The following is a 25,896-nucleotide window of genomic DNA, read 5'->3' on the forward strand; positions in this document are numbered from 1 at the left end:
ACACAGACACACACTTACACCAAGTAACACAGACATACACTGACACCCAGCAACACAGACACACACTTACACCAAGTAACAAAGACATACACTGACGCCCAGTAACAAAGACATACGCTGACACCCAGTAACACAGACACACACGGACACAAAGTAACAAAGAAACAGACTTACACCAAGTAACACAGACACACACTGACACCCAGTAACACAGACACACACTTACACCAAGTAACACAGACATACACTGACACCAAGTCACAAAGACATACACTGATACCCAGTACCACAGACACACACTGACACCAAGTAACAAAGACATACACTGACACCCAGTAACACAGACCACACTCTGGGAGGGCACATTGGCGCAGCGGTTAGCACTGCAGCCTCACAGCTCCAGGGACACGGGTTCGATTCTGGGTACTGCCTGTGCGGAGTTTGCAAGTTCTCCCTGTGTCTGCGTGGGTTTCCTCCGGGTGCTCCGGTTTCCTCCCACATGCCAAAGACTTGTAGGTTGATAGATTAATTGGCCATCATAAATTGCCCCTAGTATAGGTAGGTGGTAGGGAAATATATAGGGACAGGTGGGGATGTGATAGGAATACGGGATTAGTGTAGGATTAGTATAAATGGGTGGTTGATGGTCGGCACAGACTCGGTGGGCCGAAGGGCCTGTTGAAGTGCTGTCTCTCTAAACTAAACTAAATACTGACACCTAGTGTCACAGATACACACTGACACCCAGTAACACAAACAAACACACACTGACACCCAGTAACACAGAGAAACACTGATAAACAGTAACAAAGACATACAGTGACACCAAGTAACACAGACACACACTGACACCCAGTAACAAAGACATACACTGACACCAAGTCACAAAGACATACACTGATACCAAGTCACAAAGACATACACTGATACCCAGTGACAAAGACATATACTGACACCAAGTAACAAAGACATACATTTACACCAAGTAACAAAGGCAGACAATTACACCAAGTAACAAAGACATACACTTACACCAAGTATTTTGACATGCACTGACACCAAGTAGCAAAGACATACACTGATACCCAGTAACACAGACACACGCTTACACCAAGTAACAAAGACATACACTGACACCATGTCACAAAGACATACACTGATACCCAGTAAAACAGACACACTTACACCAAGTAACACAGACATGCACTGACACCCAGTAACACAGACACACACTTACAACAAGTAACAAAGACATACACTGACACCCAGTAACAAAGACATACACTGACACCCAGTAACACAGACAGACACGGACACCAAGTAACAAAGACACATACTTACACTAAGTAACACAGACACACATTGACACCCAATAACACAGACACACAATTACACCAAGTAACACAGACATATACTGACACCAAGTAACACAGACATACAGTGACACCCAGTAACACAGACACACACGGAAACAAAGTAACAAAGAAACAGACTTACTCCAAGTAACACAGACACACAGTGACACCAAGTAACAAAGACATACACTGATACCCAGTAACACAGACACACACTTACACCAAGTATTTTGACATACACTGACACCAAGTAACAAAGACATACACTGACACCCAGCAACACAGACACACACTTACACCAAGTAACAAAGACATACACTGACGCCCAGTAACAAAGACATGCACTGACACCCAGTAACACAGACACACACGGACACAAAGTAACAAAGAAACAGACTTACACCAAGTAACACAGACGCACACTGACACCAAGTAACAAAGACATTCACTGATACCCAGTAACACAGACACACACTTACACCAAGTATTTTGACATACACTGACACCAAGTAACAAAGACATACACTGATACCCAGTAACACAGACACACACTTACACCAAGTAACAAAGACATACACTGACGCCCAGTAACAAAGACATACACTGACACCCAGCAACACAGACACACACGGACACAAAGTAACAAAGAAACAGACTTACACCAAGTAACACAGTCATACACTGACACCCAGCAACACAGACACACACTTACACCAAGTAACAAAGACATACACTGACGCCCAGTAACAAAGACATGCACTGACACCCAGTAACACAGACACACACGGACACAAAGTAACAAAGAAAGAGACTTACACCAAGTAACACAGACGCACACTGACACCAAGTAACAAAGACATACACTGATACCCAGTAACACAGACACACACTTACACCAAGTAACAAAGACATACACTGACACCAAGTCACAAAGACACACAGTGAAACCCAGTAACAAAGACATACACTGACACCAAGTCACAAAGACATACACTGATACCCAGTAACTCAGGCACACACTGGGGGGGACACATTGGCGCAGTGTTTAGCACCGCAGCCTCACAGCTCCAGGGACCCGGGTTCGATCCTGGGTACTGCCTGTGCGGAGTTTGCAAGTTTTCCCTGTGTCTGCGTTGGTTTCCTCCGGGTGCTCCGGTTTCCTCCCACATGCCAAAGACTTGCAGGTTGATAGGTTGATTGGCCATCATAAATTGCCCCTAGTATCGGTAGGTGGTAGGGAAATATATAGGGACAGGTGGGGATGTGATAAGAATACGGGATTAGTGTAGGATTAGTATAAATGGGTGTTTGATGGTCGGCACAGACACGGTGGGCCGAAGGGCCTGCTGAAGGGCTGTTTCTCTGAAATAAGCTAAATACTGACACCTAGTGTCACAGATACACACTGACACCCAGTAACACAAACAAACACACACAGACACCCAGTAACACAGAGAAACACTGATAAGCAGTAACAAAGACATACAGTGACACCAAGTAACACAGACACACACTGACACCCAGTAACAAAGACATACACTGACACCAAGTCACAAAGACATACACTGATACCAAGTCACAAAGACATACACTGATACCCAGTGACAAAGACATATACTGACACCAAGTAACAAAGACATACACTTACACCAAGTAACAAAGACAGACAATTACACCAAGTAACAAAGACATACACTTACACCAAGTATTTTGACATACACTGACACCAAGTAACAAAGACATACACTGATACCCAGTAACACAGACACACACTTACACCAAGTAACAAAGACATACACTGACACCAAGTCACAAAGACACACACTGACACCCAGTAATAAAGACATCCACTCACACCAAGTCACAAAGACATACACTGATACCCAGTAAAACAAACACACACACACCAAGTAACACAGACACACACTGACACCCAGTAACAAAGACATACACTGACACCAAGTAACAAAGACATACACTGATACCCAGTAACACAGACACACACTTACACCAAGTAACAAAGACATACACTGACACCAAGTCACAAAGACACACACTGACACCCAGCAACAAAGACATATTCTGACACCAAGTAACAAAGACATACACTTACACCAAGTAACAAAGACAGACAATTACACCAAGTAACAAAGACACACACTTACACCAAGAATTTTGACATACACTGACACCAAGTAACAAAGACATACACTGACACCAAGTCACAAAGACATGCACTGATACCAAGTAAAACAGACACACTTACACCAAGTAACACAGACATACACTGACAACCAGTAACACAGACACACACTTACACCAAGTAACAAAGACATACACTGACACCCAGTCACAAAGACATACACTGACACCCAGTAACACAGACACACACGGACACCAAGTAACAAAGACACAGACTTACACCAAGTAACACAGACACACATTGACACCAAGTAACACAGACACACAATTATACCAAGTAACACAGACATACACTGACACCAAGTAACACAGACATACACTGATACCCAGTAACACAGGCACACACTGGGGGGGGGGGCACATTGGCGCAGTGGTTAGCACCGCACCCTCACAGCTCCAGGGACCCGGGTTCGATTCTGGGTACTGCCAGTGTGGAGTTTGCAAGTTCTCCCTGTGTCTGCGTGGGTTTCATCCGGGTGCTCCGGTTTCCTCCCACATGCCAAAGACTTGCAGGTTGACAGGTTAATTGGCCATCATAAATTGCCCCTAGTATAGGTAGGTGGTAGGGAAAAATATAGGGACAGGTGGGGATGTGACAGGAATACGGGATTAGTGTAGGATTAGTGTAGCCTCCCCGCGAGTGGCTCTCTAGCAGAGCAAGACTACACCTTCTTCTGGCAGGGCAGGGATCCTGAAGAACCAAGACAGCATGGAGTGGGCTTCGCCATCAGAAACTCCTTGCACAGCATGATAGAGCCTCCCTCAAATGGCTCGGAACGCATACTGTCCATCCGACTGCTCACCACCTCTGGTCCAGTACACCTACTCAGCATCTATGCTCCAACACTCTGCTCCGCACCTGAAGCTAAAGACCAGTTCTATGAACAACTCCATAATATCATTAGCAGCATCCCCAATACCGAACACCTATTCCTGCTGGGGGACTTTAATGCCAGGGTTGGGGCCGACCATGACTCATGGCCCTCCTGCCTTGGGCGCTATGGCGTTGGAAGGATGAATGAGAACGGGCAGAGACTGCTTGAGTTGTGTACCTATCATAACCTCTGCATCACCAACTCGTTCTTTCACACTAAACCCTGTCACCAGGTTTCATGGAGGCACCCAAGATCACGTCGTTGGCACCAGCTAGACCTCATTGTCACAAGGCGAGCCGCCTTAAACAGTGTTCAAATCACACGCAGCTTCCACAGTGCGGACTGCGACACCGACCACTCCCTGGTGTGCAGCAAGGTTAGACTCAGACCAAAGAAGTTGCATCATTCCAAGCAGAAGGGCCACCCGCGCATCAACACGAGCAGAATTTCTCACCCACAGCTGTTACAAAAATTTCTAAATTCACTTGTCACAGCCCTTCAAAACACTCCCACCGGGGAAGCTGAGACCAAGTGGGCCCACATCAGAGACGCCATCTATGAGTCAGCTTTGACCACCTACGGCAAAAGTGCGAAGAGAAATGCAGACTGGTTTCAATCTCATAATGAAGAGCTGGAACCTGTCATAGCCGCTAAGCGCATTGCACTTTTGAACTACAAGAAAGCCCCCAGCGATTTAACATCCGCAGCACTTAAAGCAGCCAGAAGTACTGCACAAAGAACAGCTAGGCGTAGCGCAAACGACTACTGGCAACACCTATGCAGTCATATTCAGCTGGCCTCAGACACCGGAAACATCAGAGGAATGTATGATGGCATGAAGAGAGCTCTTGGGCCAACCATCAAGAAGATCACCCCCCTCAAATCTAAATCGGGGGACATAATCACTGACCAACGCAAACAGATGGACCGCTGGGTTGAGCACTACCTAGAACTGTACTCCAGGGAGAATGCTGTCACTGAGACTGCCCTCAATGCAGCCCAGCCTCTACCAGTCATGGATGAGCTGGACATACAGCCAACCAAATCGGAACTCAGCGATGCCATTGATTCCCTAGCCAGCGGAAAAGCCCCTGGGAAGGACAGCATTACCCCTGAAATAATCAAGAGTGCCAAGCCTGCTATACTCTCAGCACTACATGAACTGCTATGCCTGTGCTGGGACGAGGGAGCAGTACCCCAGGACATGCGCGATGCCAACATCATCACCCTCTATAAAAACAAAGGTGACCGCGGTGACTGCAACAACTACCGTGGAATCTCCCTGCTCAGCATAGTGGGGAAAGTCTTTGCTCGAGTCGCTCTGAACAGGCTCCAGAAGCTGGCCGAGCGCGTCTACCCTGAGGCACAGTGTGGCTTTCGTGCAGAGAGATCGACTATTGACATGCTGTTCTCCCTTCGTCAGATACAGGAGAAATGCCGTGAACAACAGGTGCCCCTCTACATTGCTTTCATTGATCTCACCAAAGCCTTTGACCTCGTCAGCAGACGTGGTCTCTTCAGACTACTAGAAAAGATCGGATGTCCACCAAAGCTACTAAGTATCATCACCTCATTCCATGACAATATGAAAGGCACAATTCAACATGGTGGCTCCTCATCAGAGCCCTTTCCTATCCTGAGTGGTGTGAAACAGGGCTGTGTTCTCGCACCCACACTTTTTGGGATTTTCTTCTCCCTGCTGCTTTCACATGCGTTCAAATCCTCTGAAGAAGGAATTTTCCTCCACACAAGATCAGGGGGCAGGTTGTTCAACCTTGCCCGTCTAAGAGCGAAGTCCAAAGTACGGAAAGTCCTCATCAGAGAACTCCTCTTTGCTGACGATGCTGCTTTAACATCTCACACTGAAGAATGCCTGCAGAGTCTCATCGACAGGTTTGCGTCTGCCTGCAATGAATTTGGCCTAACCATCAGCCTCAAGAAAACGAACATCATGGGGCAGGATGTCAGAAATGCTCCATCCATCAATATTGGCGACCACGCTCTGGAAGTGGTTCAAGAGTTCACCTACCTAGGCTCAACTATCACCAGTAACCTGTCTCTAGATGCAGAAATCAACAAGCGCATGGGTAAGGCTTCCACTGCTATGTCCAGACTGGCCAAGAGAGTGTGGGAAAATGGCGCACTGACACGGAACACAAAAGTCCGAGTGTATCAGGCCTGTGTCCTCAGTACCTTGCTCTACGGCAGCGAGGCCTGGACAACGTATGCCAGCCAAGAGCGACGTCTCAATTCATTCCATCTTCGCTGCCTTCGGAGAATACTTGGCATCAGGTGACAGGACTATATCTCCAACACAGAAGTCCTTGAAGCGGCCAACACCCCCAGCTTATACACACTACTGAGTCAGTGGCGCTTGAGATGGCTTGGCCATGTGAGCCGCATGGAAGATGGCAGGATCCCCAAAGACACATTGTACAGCGAGCTCGCCACTGGTATCAGACCCACCGGCCGTCCATGTCTCCGTTATAAAGACGTCTGCAAACGCGACATGAAATCGTGTGACATTGATCACAAGTCGTGGGAGTCAGTTGCCAGCATTCGCCAGAGCTGGCGGGCAGCCATAAAGACAGGGCTAAATTGTGGCGAGTCGAAGAGACTTAGTAGTTGGCAGGAACAAAGACAGAGGCGCAAGGGGAGAGCCAACTGTGCAACAGCCCCAACAAACAAATTTCTCTGCAGCACCTGTGGAAGAGCCTGTCACTCCAGAATTGGCCTTTATAGCCACTCCAGGCGCTGCTTCACAAACCACTGACCACCTCCAGGCGCGTACCATTGTCTCTCGAGGTAAGGAGGCCCAAAAGAAGTATAAATGGGTGGTTCATGGTCGGCACAGACTCGGTGGGCCGAAGGGCCTGTTTTAGAGCTGTATCTCTAAACTAAACTAAATACTAACACCTAGTGTCACTGATACACACTGACACCCAGCAACACAAACAAACACACACTGACACCCAGTATCACAGAGGGCCCTGTCAACCACAGTGGGGGGAAATCCTCGGTTGAGGAAAAAGGAGGTCATATCAGAAGCACCGTCATGGAAGGTAGCATCATCAGAGCAGATGCGTCGGAGACGGAGAAACTGGGAGAATGGAATGGAGTCCTTACAGGAGGTATGGTGTGAAGAGGTGTAGTCGAGATAGCTGTGGGAGTCAGTGGGCTTATAATGGATATTGGTAGACAACCTATCCCCAGAGATGGAGACAGAGAAGTGGAGGAAGGGAAGGGAAGTGTCAGAGATGGACCATGTAAAAGTGAGAGAAGGGTGGAAATTGGAAGCAACGTTGTTGATAGGAATACGGGATTAGTGTAGGAATAGTATAAATGGGTGGTTGATGGTCGGCACAGACTCGGTGGGCTGAAGGGGGCTGTTTCAGTGCTGTATCTCTAAACTAAACTAAATACTGACACCTGGTGTCAAAGACACAAACTGACACACAGTAACAAAGACAAACACTGACACCCAGTAACACAGACACACACAGACCAAGTAACAAAGACATACACTGACACCCAGTAACAAAGACATACACTGACACCCAGTAACACAGACACACAAGGACACCAAGTAACAAAGACACACACTTACCCAAAGTAACACAGACATACACTGATACCCACGAACACAGGCACACACTGACACCCAGTAACAAAGACATACACTGACACCAAGTCACAAGGACATACACTGATACCAGGTCACACAGACATACACTGATACCCAGCAACACAGACACACACTGACACCAAGTAACAAAGACATACACTGACACCAAGTAACAAAGGCATACACTTACAGCAAGTAACAAAGACACACACTTACACAATGTAACGCAGACATACACTGATACCAAGCAACAAAGACAGACAATTACACCAAGTAACAAAGACATATACCTACACCAAGTATTTTGACATACACTGACACCAAGTAACAAAGACATACACTTACACCCAGTAACACAGACACACAGTTACACCAAGTAACAATGACATACACTGACACCAAGTAACAAAGACATACACTTACACCACGCAACAAAGACATACACTGATACCCAGTAACACAGACACACACTTACAACAAGTAACACAGACATATACAGACACCAAGTAAAAAAGACATACACTGATACCCAGTAACACAGACACACACTGACACCCAGTAACAAAGACATACACTGACACCAAGTAACAAAGGCATACACCTACACCAAGTATTTTGACATACACTGACACCAAGTAGCAAAGACATACACTGATAGCCAGTAACACAGACACACACTTGCACCAAGTAACACAGACATACACTGACACAAAGTAACAAAAACATACACTGATACCCAGTAACACAGACACACACTTACACCAAGTAACAAAGACAGATACTGATACCCAAAAACACAGACGCACACATACAGCATGTAACAAAGACATACACTGACACCAGGTAACAAAGACATACACTGACACCCAGTAACACAGACACACACGGACACCAAGTAACAAAGTCACACACTTACACCAAGTAACAAAGACACACACTGACACCCAGTAACACAGACACACACTTACACCAAGTAACAAAGTCATACACTGACACCAAGTAACAAAGACATACACTGATACCCACTAACACAGACACACACTTACACCAAGTAACAAAGACATACACTGATACCCAGTAACACAGACACACACTGACACCATGTAACACAGACATACACTGACACCAAGTAAAAAAGACATACACTGATACCAAGCAACAAAGACAGACAATTACACCAAGTAACAAAGACATATACCTACACCAAATATTTTGACATACACTGACACCAAGTAACAAAGACATACACTTACACCCAGTAACACAGACACACAGTTACACCAAGTAACATTGACATACACTGACACCAAGTAACAAAGACATACACTTACACCAAGCAACAAAGACATACACTGACACCAAGTAACAAAGACATACACTGATACCCAGTAACACAGACACACAATTACACCAAGTAACAAAGACATACACTGATACCCAGTAACACAGACACACACTTACGCCAAGTAACATTGGCATATACAGACACCAAGTAACAAAGACATACACTGATACCCAGTAACACAGACACACACTTACAACAAGTAACAAAGACATACACTGACACCAAGTAACAAAGGCATACACCTACACCAAGTATTTTGACATACACTGACACCAAGTAGCAAAGACATACACTGATACCCAGTAACACAGACACACACTTACACCAAGTAACACAGACATACACTGACACCAAGTAACAAAGACATACACTGATACCCAGTAACACAGACACACACTTACACCAAGTAACAAAGACAGATACTGATACCCAGTAACACAGACGCACACTTACACCATGTAACAAAGACATACACTGACACCAGGTAACAAAGACATACACTGACATCCAGTAACACAGACACTCACGGACAACAAGTAACAAAGTCACACACTTACACCAAGTAACACAGACACACACTGACACCCAGTAACACAGACACACACTTACACCAAGTAACAAAGTCATACACTGATACCAAGTAACAAAGACATACACTGATACCCACTAACACAGAAGCACATTTACGCCAAGTAACAAAGACATACACTGATACCCAGTAACACAGAAACACACTTACACCATGTAACACAGACATACACTAACACCAAGTAACAAAGACATACACTGACACCAAGTAACAAAGACATACACTGATACCCAGTAACAGAGACACACACTTACACCAAGTAACAAAGACATACACTGAAACCCAGTAACACAGACACACACTTACACCATGCAACACAGACATACGCTTACACCAAGTAACAAAGACACACACTGACACGAAGTAACAAAGACATACACTTACACCAAGTAACAAAGACACACACTTACACCAAGTAACACAGACATACACTTACACCAAATAACAAAGACATGCACTGATACCCAGTAACTCAGACACACACTGACACCAAGTAACAAAGTCATACACTGACTCCAAGTAACAAAGGCATACACTTACACCAAGTAACAAAGACACACACTTACACCAAGTAACACAGACATACTCTGACACCAAGTAACAAAGACAGACAATTACACCTCGTAACAAAGACATCCACTTACACCAAGTATTTTGACATACACTGACACCAAGTAACAAAGAGATACTCTGATACCCAGTAACACAGACACACACTGACACCCAGTAACAAAGACATACACTGACACAAAGTCACAAAGACATACACTGATACCCAGTAACACAGACACACACTTACACCAAGTAACACTGACATACACTGACACCAAGTAACAAAGAGATACTCTGATACCCAGTAACACAGACACACACTGACACCCAGTAACAAAGACATACACTGACACAAAGTCACAAAGACATATACTGATACACAGTCACACAGGCACACACTTACACCAAGTAACACAGACATACACTTATACCCAGTAACACAGACATACACTGACACCAAGTATTTTGACATACACTGACACCAAGTAACAATGGCATACACTGATACCCAGTAACACAGACACACACTTACCCCAAGTAACACAGACATACACTGATACCCAGTAACACAGACACACACTTACACCAAGTAACACGGACATACACTTACACCTAGTAAAAAAGACATACACTGACACCAAGTCACAAAGACACACACTGACACCCATTAACAAAGACATACACTGATACCCAGTAACACAGACACACACTTACACCAAGTAACACGGACACACACTTACACCAAGTAACACAGACATACACTGACACCAACTAACAAAGACATATACTGATACCCAGTAACACAGACACACACTTACACCATGTAACACAGACATACACTGATACCCAGTAACACAGACACACACTTACACCAAGTAACACGGACATACACTTACACCTAGTAAAAAAGACATACACTGACACCAAGTCACAAAGACACACACTGACACCCATTAACAAAGACATACACTGACACCAAGTATTTTGACATACACTGACACCAAGTAACAATGGCATACACTGATACCAAGTAACACAGACACACACTTACCCCAAGTAACACAGACATACACTGACACCAAGTAACAAAGACATACACTGATACGCAGTAACACAGACACACACTTGCACCAAGTAACAAAGACAGACACTGATACCCTGTAACACAGACAAACACTTACACCAAGTAACAAAGACATACACTGACACCAAGTAACAAAGACACAAACTGACACCCAGTAACACAGACACACACGGACACCAAGTAACAAAGACACACACTTACACCAAGTAACACAGACACACACTGACACCCAGTAACACAGACACACACTTACACCAAGTCACAAAGACATACACTGCTACCCAGTAACACAGACACACACTTACTCCAAGTAACACAGACATACACTGACACCAAGTCACAAAGACACACACTGACACCCAGTAACAAAGACATACACTGACACAAAGTCACAAAGACATACACAGTTACCCAGTAACACAGACACACTTTTACCCCAAGTAACACAGACATACACTGACACCAAGTAACAAAGACATACACTGATATGCAGTAACACAGACAAACACTTACACCAAGTAACAAAGACACACACTGATACCCTGTAACACAGACACACACTTACACCAAGTAACAAAGACATACACTGACACCAAGTAACAAAGACATAAACTGACACCCAGTAACACAGACACACACGGACACCAAGTAACAAAGACGCACACTTACACCAAGTAACACAGACACACACTGACACCCAGTAACACAGACACACACTTACACCAAGTCACAAAGACATACACTGCTACCCAGTAACACAGACACACACTTACTCCAAGTAACACAGACATACACTGACACCAAGTAACAAAGACTTACACTGATACCCAGTAACACAGACACACACTTACACCAAGTAACAAAGACAGACACTGATACCCAGTAACACAGACACACACTTGCACCAAGTAACAAAGACATACACTGACACCAAGTAACAAAATCATAAACTGACATCCAGTAGCACAGACACACACGGACACCAAGTAACAAAGACACACACTTACACCAAGTAACACAGACACACACTGACACCCAGTAACACAGACACACACTTACACCAAGTAACAAAGACATACACTGGCACCAAGTAACAAAGACATACACTTACACCAAGTAACAAAGACATACACTAACACCAAGTAACAAAGACATACACTGATACCCAGTAACACAGACGTACACTTACACCAAGTAACAAAGACATACACTGATACCCAGTAACACAGACACACACTTACACCAAGTAACACAGACAGACACTGACACCAAGTAACAAAGACATACACTGATGCCCAGTAACACAGGCACACACTGGGGTGGGGGGGGCGGGGGGGGGGGGTGCACATTGGCGCAGTGGTTCGCACCGCTGCCTCACAGCTCCAGGGACCCGAATTCGATTCTGGGGACTGCCTGTCCGGAGTTTGCACGTTCTCCCTGTGTCTGCTTGAGTTTCCTCCGGGTGCTCCGGTTTCCTCCCACATGCCAAAGACTTGCAGGTTGATAGGTTAATTGGCCATCATAAATTGCCCCTAGTATTGGTAGGTGGTAGGGAAATATATAGGGACAGGTGGGGATGTGATAGAAATACGGGATTAGTGCAGGATTAGGATAAAAGGGTGGTTGATGGTCGGCACAGACTCGGTGGGCAGAAGGGCCTGTTTAAGTGCTGTATCTCTAAACTAAACTAGATACTGACACCTAGTGTCACAGATACACACTGACTGCCATGAACACAAACAAACACACACTGACACCCAGTAACACAGAGAAACACTGATACAGAGTAACAAAGACATACACTGACACCAAGTAACACAGACACACACTGACACCCCGTAACAAAGACATACACTGACACCAAGTAACAAAGTCATACAATGATACCAAGTCACAAAAACATACACTGATACCCAGTAACACAGACACACACTGACACCAAGTAACAAAGACATACACTGACACCAAGTAACAAAGGCATACACTTACACCAAGTAACAAAGACACACACTTACACCAAGTAACAAAGACACACACTTACACCAAGTAACAAAGACAGACACTGATACCCTGTAACACAGACACACACTTACACCAAGTAACAAAGACATACACTGACACCAAGTCACAAAGACACACACTGACACCCAGTAACAAAGACATAAACTGACACAAAGTCACAAAGACATACACTGATACCCAGTAACACAGACACACACTTACCCCAAGTAACACAGACATACACTGACACCAAGTAACAAAGACATACACTGATACGCAGTAACACAGAAACACACTTACACCAAGTAAAAAAGACAGACACTGATACCCTGTAACATAGACACACACTGACACCAAGTAACAAAGACATACACTGACACCAAGTAACAAAGACATAAACTGACACCCAGTAACACAGACACACACGGACACCAAGTAACAAAGACAAACACTTACACCAAGTAACACATACACACACTGACACCCAGTAACACAGACACACACTTACACCAAGTTACAAAGACATACACTGACACCAAGTAACAAAGATATACACTTACACCAAGTAACAAAGACATACACTGACACCAAATAACAAAGACATACACTGATACCCAGTAACACAGACACACACTTACACCAAGTCACAAAGACATACACTGATACCCAGTAACACAGACACACACTTACTCCAAGTAACACAGACATACACTGACACCAAGTAACAAAGACAAACACTGATACCCAGTAACACAGACACACACTTACACCAAGTAACAAAGACAGACACTGATACCCAGTAACACAGACACACACTTGCACCAAGTAACAAAGACATACACTGACACCAAGTAACAAAGACATAAACTGACATCCAGTACCACAGACACACACGGACACCAAGTAACAAAGACACACACTGACACCCAGTAACACAGACACACACTTACACCAAGTAACAAAGACATACACTGACACCAAGTAACAAAGACATACACTGATACCCAGTAAGACAGACACACACTTACACCAAGTAACACAGACATACACTGACACCAAGTAACAAAGACATACACTGACACCAAGTCACAAAGACACACACTGACACCCAGTAACAAAGACATACACTGACACCAAGTCACAAAGACATACACTGATACCCAGTAACACAGACACACACGTACGCCAAGTAACACAGACATACACTGATACCCAGTAACACAGACACACATTTACACCAAATAACACAGACATACACTGACACCAAGTAACAAAGACATACACTGATACCCAGTAACACAGACACACACTTACACCAAGTAACAAAGACATACACTGACACCAAGTCACAAAGACACACACTGACACCCAGTAACAAAGACATACACTGACACCAAGTATTTTGACATACACTGACACAAAGTCACAAAGACATACACGGATACCCAGTAACACAGACACACACTTACACCAAGTAACACAGACATACACTGACACCAACTAACAAAGACATATACTGATACCCAGTAACACAGACACACACTTACACCAAGTAACACAGACATACACTGATACCCAGTAACACAGACACACACTTACACCAAGTAACACGGACATACACTTACACCTAGTAAAAAAGACATACACTGACACCAAGTCACAAAGACACACACTGACACCCATTAACAAAGACATAAACAGACACCAAGTATTTTGACATACACTGACACCAAGTAACAATGGCATACACTGATACCCAGTAACACAGACACACACTTACCCCAAGTAACACAGACATACACTGACACCAAGTAACAAAGACATACACTGATACGCAGTAACACAGACACACACTTACACCAAGTAACAAAGACAGACACTGATACCCTGTAACACAGACACACACTTACATCAAGTAACAAAGACATACACTGACACCAAGTAACAAAGACATAAACTGACACCCAGTAACACAGACACACACGGACACCAAGTAACAAAGACACACACTTACACCAAGTAACACAGACACACACTGACACCAAGTCACAAAGACACACACTGACACCCAGTAACAAAGACATACACTGACACCAAGTCACAAAGACATACACTGATACCCAGTAACACAGACACACACGTACGCCAAGTAACACAGACATACACTGATACCCAGTAACACAGACACACATTTACACCAAATAACACAGACATACACTGACACTAAGTAACAAAGACATACACTGATACCCAGTAACACAGACACACACTTACACCAAGTAACAAAGACATACACTGACACCAAGTCACAAAGACACACACTGACACCCAGTAACAAAGACATACACTGACACCAAGTATTTTGACATACACTGACACAAAGTCACAAAGACATACACTGATACCCAGTAACACAGACACACACTTACACCAAGTAACACAGACATACACTGACACCAAGTAACAAAGACATACACTGATACCCAGTAACACAGACACACACTTACACCAAGTAACAAAGACATACACTGACACCAAGTCACAAAGACACACACTGACACCCAGTAACAAAGACATACACTGACACCAAGTATTTTGACATACACTGACACAAAGTCACAAAGACATACACTGATACCCAGTAACACAGACACACACTTACACCAAGTAACACAGACATACACTGACACCAACTAACAAAGACATATACTGATACCCAGTAACACAGACACACACTTACACCAAGTAACACAGACATACACTGATACCCAGTAACACAGACACACACTTACACCAAGTAACACGGACATACACTTACACCTAGTAAAAAAGACATACACTGACACCAAATCACAAAGACACACACTGACACCCATTAACAAAGACATAAACTGACACCAAGTATTTTGACATACACTGACACCAAGTAACAATGGCATACACTGATACCCAGTAACACAGACACACACTTACCCCAAGTAACACAGACATACACTGACACCAAGTAACAAAGACATACACTGATACGCAGTAACACAGACACACACTTACACCAAGTAACAAAGACAGACACTGATACCCTGTAACACAGACACACACTTACATCAAGTAACAAAGACATACACTGACACCAAGTAACAAAGACATAAACTGACACCCAGTAACACAGACACACACTTACTCCAAGTAACACAGACATACACTGACACCAAGTCACAAAGACACACACTGACACCCAGTAACAAAGACATACACTGACACAAAGTCACAAAGACATACACAGATACCCAGTAACACAGACACACTTTTACCCCAAGTAACACAGACATACACTGACACCAAGTAACAAAGACATACACTGATATGCAGTAACACAGACAAACACTTACACCAAGTAACAAAGACAGACACTGATAACCTGTAACACAGACACACACTAACACCAAGTAACAAAGACATACACTGACACCAAGTAACAAAGACATAAACTGACACCCAGTAACACAGACACACACGGACACCAAGTAACAAAGACACACACTTACACCAAGTAACACAGACACACACTGACACCCAGTAACACAGACACACACTTACACCAAGTCACAAAGACATACACTGCTACCCAGTAACACAGACACACACTTACTCCAAGTAACACAGACATACACTGACACCAAGTAACAAAGACATACACTGATACCCAGTAACACAGACACACACTTACACCAAGTAACAAAGACAGACACTGATACCCAGTAACACAGACACACACTTGCACCAAGTAACAAAGACATACACTGACACCAAGTAACAAAGACATAAACTGACATCCAGTAGCACAGACACACACGGACACCAAGTAACAAAGACACACACTTACACCAAGTAACACAGAAACACACTGACACCCAGTAACACAGACACACACTTACACCAAGTAACAAAGACATACACTATCACCAAGTAACAAAGACATACACTTACACCAAGTAACAAAGACATACACTTACACCAAGTAACAAAGACATACACTAACACCAAGTAACAAAGACATAAACTGATACCCAGTAGCACAGACGTACACTTACACCAAGTAACAAAGACATACACTGATACCCAGTAACACAGACACACACTTACACCAAGTAACACAGACATACACTGACACCAAGTAACAAAGACATACACTGATGCCCAGTAACACAGGCACACACTGGGGTGGGGGGGGGCGCGGGTGGGGGGCACATTGGCGCAGTGGTTCGCACCGCAGCCTCACAGCTCCAGGGACCCGGGTTCGATTCTGGGTACTGCCTGTCCGGAGTTTGCAAGTTCTCCCTGTGTCTGCTTGAGTTTCCTCCGGGTGCTCCTGTTTCCTCCCACATGCCAAAGACTTGCAGGTTGATAGGTTAATTGGCCATCATAAATTGCCCCTAGTATAGGTAGGTGGTAGGGAAATATATAGGGACAGGTGGGGATGTGATAGAAATAAGGGATTAGTGTAGGATTAGTATAAAAGGGTGGTTGATGGTCGGCACAGACTCGGTGAGCAGAAGGGCCTGTTTAAGTGCTGTATCTCTAAACTAAACTAGATACTGCCACCTAGTGTCACAGACACACACTGACAGCCATGAACACAAACAAACACACACTGACACCCAGTTACACAGAGAAACACTGATACACAGTAACAAAGACATACACTGACAAAAAGTAACACAGACACACACTGACACCCAGTAACAAAGACATACACTGACACCAAGTAACAAAGTCATACATTGATACCAAGTCACAAAGACATACACTGATACCCAGTAACAAAGACACACACTGACACCAAGTAACAAAGACATACACTGACACCAAGTAACAAAGGCATACACTTACACCAAGTAACAAAGACACACACTTACACCAAGTAACACAGACATACACTGACACCAAGTAACAAAGACAGACAATTACACCAAGTAACAAAGATCTACACTTACACCAAGTATTTTGACATACACTGACACCAAGTGACAAATACATACACTGACACCCAGTAACACAGGCACACACTTACACCAAGTAACAAAGACATACACTGACACCCAGTAAGGCAGACACACACTGACACCAAGTAACAAAGACACGCACTGACACCCAGTAACAAAGAAATACACTTACACCCTGTAGCACAGACACACACTAACACCTTGTAACACAGTCATACACTTACACCAAGTAACAAAGACATACACTGACACACAGTAACACAGACATACACTTCCACCAAGTAATAAAAAACATACAATGTCTCCCAGTAACACAGACACACACTTACACCAAGTAACAAAGTCATACACTGACACCCAGTAACACAGACACACACTTGCACCAAGAAACTAAGACAGACACTGACACCAAGTAACAAAGACACACACTGACACCAAGTAACAAAGACATACACTGACACCCAGTAACACAGACACACACTGACACCAATTAACAAAGACAAACACTGACAACAAGTAACAAAGACATGCACTGACACCCAGTAACACAGACACACACTTACACCAAGTAACAAAGACACACACTGACATCCAGTAACAAAGACAGACAGTGACACCAAGGAACAGAGACATACACTGACACCCAGTAACACAGATACACACTGACACCAAGTAACAAAGACATCCAGTGACACCCAGTAACAGAGACATACCCTGACAGCTTGTAACAAAGACATACACTGACACCAAGTAACAAAGACATACACTGACACCAAGTAAAAAAGACACACACTGACACCAAGTAACAAAGACATACACTGACACCAAGTTACAAAGACACACACTGACACCCAGTAACACAGACACACACTTGCACCAAGTAACAAAGACACACACTTACACCAAGTAACACAGACATACACTGACACCAAGTAACAAAGACAGACAATTACACCAAGTAACAAAGACATACACTTACACCAAGTATTTTGACATACACTGACTCCAAGTAACAAAGGCATACACTGATACCCAGTAACACAGACACACACTTACACCCAGTAACACAGACACACACTTACACCAAGTAACAATGACATACACTGACACCGAGTAACAAAGACATACACTTACACCAAGTAGCAAAGACATACACTGACACCAAGTGACAAAGATATACACGATACCCAGTAACACAGACATACACTTACACCAAGTAACAAAGACATACACTGATACCCAGTAACACAGACAAACACTTACACCAAATAACACAGACATTCACTGACACCAAGTAACAAAGACATACTCTGATACCTAGTAACACAGGCACACACTGAGGGGGGGGGGGGGGGGTGAAGGGGGTCACATTGGCGCAGTGGTTAGCACCGCAGCCTCACAGCTGCAGTGACCCGGGTTCGATTCTGGGTACTGCCTGTGCGGAGTTTGCAAGATCTCCCTGTGTCTGCGTGAGTTTCCTAAGGGTGCTCCGGTTTCCTCCCACATGCCAAAGACTTGCAGGTTGATAGGTTAATTGGCCATCATAAATTGCCCCTAGTATAGGTAGGTGGTAGGGAAATATATAGGGACAGGTGGGGATGTGATCGGAATACGGAATTAGTGTAGGATTAGCATAAATGGGTGGTTGATGGTCGGCATAGACTCGGTGGGCCGATGGGCCTGTTTAAGTGCTGGATCTCTAAACTAAACTAAATACTGACACCTGGTGTCATAGACACACACTGACAGCCAGTATCACAAACAAACACAGACTGACACCCAGTAACACAGAGAACCACTGACACCCAGTAACAAAGACATACACTGACACCAAGCAACAAAGACATACATTGATACCAAGTCACAAAGACATACACTGATACCCAGTAACACAGACACACACTGACACCAAGTAACAAAGACATACACTGACACCAAATAACACAGACACACACTGACACCCAGTAAGAAAGACATACACTGACACCAAGTAACAAAGACATACATTGATACCAAGTCACAAAGACATACACTGATACCCAGTAACACAGACACACACAGACACCAAGTAACAAAGACATACACTGACACCAAGTAACAAAGGCATACACTTACACCAAGTAACAAAGACACACACTTACACCAAGTAACACAGACATACACTGACATCAAGTAACAACGACAGACAATTACACCAAGTAACAAAGGCATACACTTACACCAAGTATTTTGACATACACTGACACCAAGTAACAAAGACATACACTTATACCCAGTAACACAGACACACACTTACACCAAGTAACAAAGACATACACTGACACCAAGTCACAAAGACACACACTGACACCCAGTAACAAATACATACACTGACACCATGTAAGAAAGACATACACTGACATCAAGTAACAAAGACATACACTGACACCAAGTAAAAAAGACACAAACTGACACCAAGTAACAAAGACATACACTGACACCAAGTAACACAGACATACACTGACACCCAGTAACACAGACACACACTGACACCCAGTAACACAGACACACACTTACACCAAGTAACAAAGACATACACTGACACTATGTAACAAAGACATCCACTGACACCAAGTAACAAAGACATACACTAACACCAAGTAAAAAAGACACACACTGACACCAAGTAACAAAGACATACACTGACACCCAGTAACAAAGACACACACTTGCACCCAGTAACACAGACACACACTTGCACCAAGTGACAAAGACACACACTGACACCAAGTAACAAAGAGATGCACTGACACCAATTAACAAAGGCATACACTTATACCCAGTAACACAGACACACACTGACACCCAGTAACAAATACATACACTGACACCATGTAAGAAAGACATACACTGACATCAAGTAACAAAGACATACACTGACACCAAGTAAAAAAGACACAAACTGACACCAAGTAACAAAGACATACACTGACACCAAGTAACACAGACATACACTGACACCCAGTAACACAGACACACACTGACACCAAGTAAAAAAGCCATACACTGACACCCAGTAACAAAGACATACACTGACACCCAGTAACACAGACACACACTTACACCAAGTAACAAAGACATACACTGACACTATGTAACAAAGACATCCACTGACACCAAGTAACAAAGACATACACTAACACCAAGTAAAAAAGACACACACTGACACCAAGTAACAAAGACATACACTGACACCCAGTAACAAAGACACACACTTGCACCCAGTAACACAGACACACACTTGCACCAAGTGACAAAGACACACACTGACACCAAGTAACAAAGATATGCACTGACACCAATTAACAAAGGCATACACTGACACCCAGTAACAAAGACACACACTTACACCAAGTAACACAGACATGCACTGACACCCAGTAACACAGACACACACTTACACCAAGTAACAAAGACACACACTGATAAACAGTAACAAAGACATACAGTGACACCAAGTAACACAGACACACACTGACACCCAGTAACAAAGACATACACTGACACCAAGTCACAAAGACATACACTGATACCAAGTAACAAAGACATACACTGATACCCAGTGACAAAGACATATACTGACACCAAGTAACAAAGACATACATTTACACCAAGTAACAAAGGCAGACAATTACACCAAGTAACAAAGACATACACTTACACCAAGTATTTTGACATGCACTGACACCAAGTAGCAAAGACATACACTGATACCCAGTAACACAGACACACGCTTACACCAAGTAACAAAGACATACACTGACACCAAGTCACAAAGACACACACTGACACCCAGTAACAAAGACACACATTGACACCATGTCACAAAGACATACACTGATACCCAGTAAAACAGACACACTTACACCAAGTAACACAGACATGCACTGACACCCAGTAACACAGACACACACTTACAACAAGTAACAAAGACATACACTGACACCCAGTAACAAAGACATACACTGACACCCAGTAACACAGACAGACACGGACACCAAGTAACAAAGACACATACTTACACTAAGTAACACAGACACACATTGACACCCAATAACACAGACACACAATTACACCAAGTAACACAGACATATACTGACACCAAGTAACACAGACATACAGTGACACCCAGTAACACAGACACACACGGAAACAAAGTAACAAAGAAACAGACTTACACCAAGTAACACAGACACACAGTGACACCAAGTAACAAAGACATACACTGATACCCAGTAGCACAGACACACACTTACACCAAGTATTTTGACATACACTGACACCAAGTAACAAAGACATACACTGACACCCAGCAACACAGACACACACTTACACCAAGTAACAAAGACATACACTGACGCCCAGTAACAAAGACATGCACTGACACCCAGTAACACAGACACACACGGACACAAAGTAACAAAGAAACAGACTTACACCAAGTAACACAGACGCACACTGACACCAAGTAACAAAGACATTCACTGATACCCAGTAACACAGACACACACTTACACCAAGTATTTTGACATACACTGACACCAAGTAACAAAGACATACACTGATACCCAGTAACACAGACACACACTTACACCAAGTAACAAAGACATACACTGACGCCCAGTAACAAAGACATACACTGACACCCAGTAACACAGACACACACGGACACAAAGTAACAAAGAAACAGACTTACACCAAGTAACACAGTCATACACTGACACCCAGCAACACAGACACACACTTACACCAAGTAACAAAGACATACACTGACGCCCAGTAACAAAGACATGCACTGACACCCAGTAACACAGACACACACGGACACAAAGTAACAAAGAAACAGACTTACACCAAGTAACACAGACGCACACTGACACCAAGTAACAAAGACATACACTGATACCCAGTAACACAGACACACACTTACACCAAGTAACAAAGACATACACTGACACCAAGTCACAAAGACACACAGTGAAACCCAGTAAGAAAGACATACACTGACACCAAGTCACAAAGACATACACTGATACCCAGTCACTCAGGCACACACTGGGGGGGACACATTGGCACAGTGGTTAGCACCGCAGCCTCACAGCTCCAGGGACCCGGGTTCGATCCTGGGTACTGCCTGTGCGGAGTTTGCAAGTTTTCCCTGTGTCTGCGTTGGTTTCCTCCGGGTGCTCCGGTTTCCTCCCACATGCCAAAGACTTGCAGGTTGATAGGTTGATTGGCCATCATAAATTGCCCCTAGTATAGGTAGGTGGTAGGGAAATATATAGGGACAGGTGGGGATGTGAGAAGAATACGGGATTAGTGTAGGATTAGTATAAATGGGTGTTTGATGGTCGGCACAGACACGGTGGGCCGAAGGGCCTGCTGAAGGGCTGTTTCTCTGAAATAAGCTAAATACTGACACCTAGTGTCACAGATACACACTGACACCCAGTAACACAAACAAACACACACTGACACCCAGTAACACAGAGAAACACTGATAAGCAGTAACAAAGACATACAGTGACACCAAGTAACACAGACACACACTGACACCCAGTAACAAAGACATACACTGACACCAAGTCACAAAGACATACACTGATACCAAGTCACAAAGACATACACTGATAACCAGTGACAAAGACATATACTGACACCAAGTAACAAAGACATACACTTACACCAAGTAACAAAGACAGACAATTACACCAAGTAACAAAGACATACACTTACACCAAGTATTTTGACATACACTGACACCAAGTAACAAAGACATACACTGATACCCAGTAACACAGACACACACTTACACCAAGTAACAAAGACATACACTGACACCAAGTCACAAAGACACACACTGACACCCAGTAATAAAGACATCCACTCACACCAAGTCACAAAGACATACACTGATACCCAGTAAAACAAACACACACACACCAAGTAACACAGACACACACTGACACCCAGTAACAAAGACATACACTGACACCAAGTAACAAAGACATACACTGATACCCAGTAACACAGACACACACTTACACCAAGTAACAAAGACATACACTGACACCAAGTCACAAAGACACACACTGACACCCAGCAACAAAGACATATTCTGACACCAAGTAACAAAGACATACACTTACACCAAGTAACAAAGACAGACAATTACACCAAGTAACAAAGACACACACTTACACCAAGAATTTTGACATACACTGACACCAAGTAACAAAGACATACACTGACACCAAGTCACAAAGACATGCACTGATACCAAGTAAAACAGACACACTTACACCAAGTAACACAGACATACACTGACAACCAGTAACACAGACACACACTTACACCAAGTAACAAAGACATACACTGACACCCAGTCACAAAGACATACACTGACACCCAGTAACACAGACACACACGGACACCAAGTAACAAAGACACAGACTTACACCAAGTAACACAGACACACATTGACACCAAGTAACACAGACACACAATTATACCAAGTAACACAGACATACACTGACACCAAGTAACACAGACATACACTGATACCCAGTAACACAGGCACACACTGGGGGGGGGGGGGGCACATTGGCGCAGTGGTTAGCACCGCAGCCTCACATCTCCAGGGACCCGGGTTCGATTCTGGGTACTGCCAGTGCGGAGTTTGCATGTTCTCCCTGTGTCTGCGTGGGTTTCATCCGGGTGCTCCGGTTTCCTCCCACATGCCAAAGACTTGCAGGTTGACAGGTTAATTGGCCATCATAAATTGCCCCTAGTATAGGTAGGTGGTAGGGAAAAATATAGGGACAGGTGGGGATGTGACAGGAATACGGGATTAGTGTAGGATTAGTGTAGCCTCCCCGCGAGTGGCTCTCTAGCAGAGCAAGACTACACCTTCTTCTGGCAGGGCAGGGATCCTGAAGAACCAAGACAGCATGGAGTGGGCTTCGCCATCAGAAACTCCTTGCTCAGCATGATAGAGCCTCCCTCAAATGGCTCGGAACGCATACTGTCCATCCGACTGCTCACCACCTCTGGTCCAGTACACCTACTCAGCATCTATGCTCCAACACTCTGCTCCGCACCTGAAGCTAAAGACCAGTTCTATGAACAACTCCATAACATCATTAGCAGCATCCCCAATACCGAACACCTATTCCTGCTGGGGGACTTTAATGCCAGGGTTGGGGCCGACCATGACTCATGGCCCT

The sequence above is a fragment of the Heterodontus francisci genome, unplaced genomic scaffold, assembly GCF_036365525.1.
Source record: "Heterodontus francisci isolate sHetFra1 unplaced genomic scaffold, sHetFra1.hap1 HAP1_SCAFFOLD_159, whole genome shotgun sequence".
Taxonomy (NCBI): Eukaryota; Metazoa; Chordata; class Chondrichthyes; order Heterodontiformes; family Heterodontidae; genus Heterodontus; species Heterodontus francisci.